The following is a 5067-nucleotide window of genomic DNA, read 5'->3' on the forward strand; positions in this document are numbered from 1 at the left end:
TTTAGAGAATGTTTATTGACTTCCTTTCGTAACATGTACTGTTTAAAATTTATATTATTACAAGAAAGTGAATTTAACAATTAAATATAATTAAAAAAATATAAAAAATAATTTAAAAAGTCTTTAATAATTCCCGCCAGGCGAAAGTGCTGCCATTACGTGCCAAATTCCAAGTACCCGATTGGAAACAATTGGAAAAATGCAAAATGCTCAATCGTTTTCACTTGGCACAATGAAGAAAGACGATTGGGAATGATTGAGATATTAGTTCTATCTTTTCTTATTGATCTCAATTGATTAATTCTAGAAGGATGGGCAAAGCAAAAAATAGGTTTCTGTATGAATAGGCTGAATTGCAATTGGAATCCCTTAGAACCCTAACTGAGGTATAATTTAGAGCTTATTTATCGTTTAGGGTTCCTTTTATGGAAGTGGGGTTCATTTTTGTTGCAGCTCGTTTAGAACTAAAAATGGGTTCTAATGGAAACCCTATTTTTTTCTATAAGGGGATGAAAAAGAGGAATTTTCATTGGAAAAGAACTTTGAGAGGTTCAGTCAAAAAAAATCTGGTTGACCCAACCAGAATTCTGGTTGATTTAACTAGAATATTGTTAAATATGCCCTCACTACAAATTCTGGATAAAAGTATCAGAAGTTTCTGGTTGACTATTTTCTGGTTAATGTTATCAGAAATGCGGGTTATTTTAACCTGAATTTCTGGCAAGGTTAACCGGAAGTTTTCTGGTAGCTTAAAAATCTAACGTACGGTTTAACATAACCAGATATTCTGGTAAACTTAACCAGATATTCGGGTAAACTTAACCAGATTTTCTGGTAAACTTAACCAGATGTTCTGGTAAGCTCAATCACATATTCTGGTAGACATCGATTTTCGACTATTGAATTTCGATACTCTTCTACTTTTATGGACTCTTCCTAACCTCCTCTAAAATTATATGGTCCACATGTTACATTTTCCCAAAGAAAATAATCTAACCAAAGTTTTCGACAACAGTGTGCAGAATATATGCTCCACTTCGCTAAAATTTCGTCCCTCCATAATCTAGATGTCGATATATGTATGTATTAATAAATGGCAATAGATACAACACTCGAAGCGAAAGTAGCATATTTCTTATGCATTCTGTTTCTAAAACTATTCGTTAAGACTATTTTGTTTGCGATTTTACATAAAATGCATGTAGACCACTTGGTCAATTCTAAAATTCTCGAACATTTACTTTGTTTACTTATTGTCTACAATGTTAATATTTTCGAGAATATTTTTCAGACACCCAAAAAATATGTGCTTGGTTTGGAAGTATTCCTGTAGCACTGATGTTTAGACAGATAAGGTGCAATTGTTTCTTATGATAGAACTAGATTCACGGTTCGCTATAATTATTTATAGTTATATAACTGAAAATACAATTAACAAATCGCAATTGTTTGAGAATTGGACATTTACGCCAAAGCGTCACTTGACACGTCCAGAAACATGACATGAGACAAGACAGATTTCTGGAAATCAACACAAGATCGCGACACTTCTGTTACCAGAAGTATTAAACAGAATAGTTTTAACCAGAGTTAATTAACTAGAATTTTCTAGTCATATTAACCATAATTTTGGATTAATATAACTAGAATTTTTTTAAATAGACGCGTCTAGTAACTTTAACCAGAACTTTTTTTGAGTGATAGATATTTATTGCTAATAGGCTATAGAAGGTTCTTTAAGGAGTTCAATAGATTCATTCTATCAAGAAGAATTAATTTGATTGTTTAAAATATTAGTGTATTTCAAAAATTTAGAATTTCTCCCTATAAACGTTAAACAAAATGACAAACCCTTTATTCTTATCACTAATCATACAGGCCTGTTAAATACATCAACCAACGTTTTTTTTATCAAAAAGACTAAATTTAGTAGTAGCAATCTTGCTTTAATATTCCCAAAAAAAGAAAGATTCTTCTTACAAACGCTAAGAACATTTATAAAGCTACACATAACATAAACTTAATTTAATCATAGAATGTTTCTAAGCAAATCAATTGATTTATCTTATTAAAATGAAAAAAATAGTACGTTCTATGTTGCTGTATTCTCAATATTAAAAAAAATTATAAACGAAAAATTTACTACTTTATAAAAATGTTAAAGATAAAAATTTGTGTATGGAGATTAGGGCGGTCCAAAAAATGCTTTTCGAGCTATACGGCAAGACACCCCCCCCCCCTAAAGTTTCCATTCCCGAAAAAGAAAATCCGTAATTTTTCAATTTTTGAAATCCAAATATAAACACGTGCCACCGAGCACTTCCAAATCACATTTAATTAACATGGGGAAATTTTGCATTTTCGAAAAATTGTACCGATGTTCCATAGTTTCATCGAAACGTTCTGAACAATTTAGACGTTGAAGAGGAGTCTCAACGAAATAAAACCATACTAATAACTTTGATTTCTAACCTACCTTCACCCTCCCCGCAGCGACCCAAATATGAAATAAAAATAAAAAAACTACATTTTTACGTATTATTGTTACTTTTTAACAATTACCTTCGTCTTTTTCACTCAAATAATTACTAATGAACAATTTGAATATTTTCCATGACTTTTTAAACAATTTTTAATTGTTTAAAAAAAGGTAAATTATTTAAACAATTGTTTATTTCCAAAAAATGTAAAAAATAATCGTATTTTCTAATTGAAATGTAATCATTTGTCATTGTTTGGAGTCGTACGTTTTTCTAAAAAGATTATGTAATCATTTAATTATTTATTGTCTATTTTCAAAATTTCTAAAAATTTAGCGAGAGATATCAACTTTATTTTCAAAATAGTATCCTATGTTACATTTTGTTGAATAACTAAAAAAATGAAATAAAATTGCTATTTGTTTAAACAATCTTTATTTGCTCTAGCATTATTTTTTAGATAAATAAAAAAATAAAATAAATTTTTTCGGCAGAAATTCGAGTTGTGACCAATCATTCTGCTGTGACCAGTCAGTGGCACATTTTTTTTAACAGCGAGGTGTGAAAGTGATTCGAGTTTTTGTGAAACAATAATTTTCAACTTTTGCCTGGTCAAATCGCTTCATCTATCGTTTAATTAAAGATTTCTTATAGTTTGTTGACAACCTTTTTTTAGCCAAACCAAAGGTGACGCCCCTGTTTTGTAATTGCAACAAAAGATTTAATTTTCCAAAAAAAAAAATATGCGAGAAACGAAAAAAGATTAGGAAATTGTTAACGAATTTTTTTTTTTAATACCTTATTTGTGTCCTGAGGTCAAATTAATTGTCAAGATACGTCAAACAATGAAGTTTGAAACATTTTTATCGTTTTAATGCTTCCGCTATAAGCAAAAAATTAATTGTAATCCTATATAGAGAGTAGAAAAATATATAACTGAGAGATCAAGGAATGTATTTGTGATGGATATGCATTTTTTAAATTGTCCATTGTGCTACGCTTTATGGTCCTTTTGGATCAACAAGTGACTCCTTTGGATTGAGTGTGCTACCGTGTAAGACCAAATTCGAAAATTATATATCTTTTTAATCAAACTGTGAGTGCATACAAGAGAGTTTACGTTTTGAGAAAGGTAGCAAGAGTAGGTGCATACGCGTACATTTTGGCGCGTGGCACACTCTCCTGGTTTAAAAGCACGACTTTTATCGGCAATGGCACACGCACACTCGCATATCGTATCATCAGTACGTGTAGCCACGCCGTTTACCATGCATTCTTGCGTACGATTACAAGTGCCTTCTTGGAGAACTGGTATCATTAAATGTGCATTAAGAGGGCCCGGCGTCTGCCGAGTCGGTACGTTAAATGAAGGGCGAGCCATCTCTTCTACTCGGTACGGCAGCCAGGTGGTATAGTGCCCATGAGGCCCAAAGTCCATCCCCATGAGATTGTAGAATTTGTGGAAGTAGTTGTGGAGATAGACGGGTGCACGCGTGAAGGTACAAGCAAAGGGAGCCAGTGAGGCCCCGAACGAGCTAAGAAGTCCCGAACAACGAGAAAAGTAACAGCAACAACAACATCGACAACCAACCAATACGTCCCAGGTGGGAGGCAGCTGCTAGGCGGACCGGCGCGACTGTCCCGAACACCTGCCCTGCCCTCCTGGTTTTCTTCTTTACCTTATAGTCGCGGACCCGTTTTATGAACGAAGGTCTGAGATGGAGATCCAGTGCCAGAGTGCCAAATTCCACTACGCAAGTATACTTTAAAATGAGGTTTTAGGATCATTGGTAGCAAGAAAGTCTCCGATGAGTTTCACGTTGAAGGAAACTCTGCAAACCAGTATCAGGTTTAATTTAAATATAACGTAATCTTAATTTTTGGTCACTTCAACTAATTTGATGTGAAGGCAGGGATCATGAGAATCGGAAAATGTTATTTAAAAAAAATAACGAAAAATAACATTTCTCAAATAACCGCCTGACGCTTATAACACTAAAGGTTTCTAAATTTCTTAAAATAAAGTAGTTTTCAACAAAGAAAAAACTAAAAATAAAATTTGTTGCAGGAAATTTTTTAGAGGGATAAAGTTTTGTTTAGCCAACTTCACGTCTTTAAAAAAATATGTGTTTGTCATGGAAAAAAACCAAGTTTATCCTGTAAATTTACTTTTTGTTGCAGAGAATCTTTGGTCGCAAATTGATGTAAAGTTTATCTCCGGTTTTTTCTGTGAAGCTGTCCCAATATAAGAGTAGCACATTGCTAAGATTTGAAATTAAAAAATATTTTAAACGTGAAAATTGAAAATCATATCGAAACAGTGTTTCTGAAAAAGCAAGTGATATACGCGGATCGAAAATGATGATGAGGAAATCTGTGATTCCGCAGGTTTAAATTTTTCTTAGAGTATGTGTATGCTGTATGCACAATGCACAGATTAAGTAGATTGCATGCGCGCTATGCAGTATAGGAAATAGGGATGCAGGCACATTGCACTGTGTACTATTATACATACATATGTGCGTAAATATTGATTACAGGGAGTACAGGGAGGCCTGCAACGAGACAGATAGGTGGATATCTATGG

This window comes from Belonocnema kinseyi, chromosome 8, assembly GCF_010883055.1.
Source record: "Belonocnema kinseyi isolate 2016_QV_RU_SX_M_011 chromosome 8, B_treatae_v1, whole genome shotgun sequence".
Lineage (NCBI taxonomy): Eukaryota > Metazoa > Arthropoda > Insecta > Hymenoptera > Cynipidae > Belonocnema > Belonocnema kinseyi.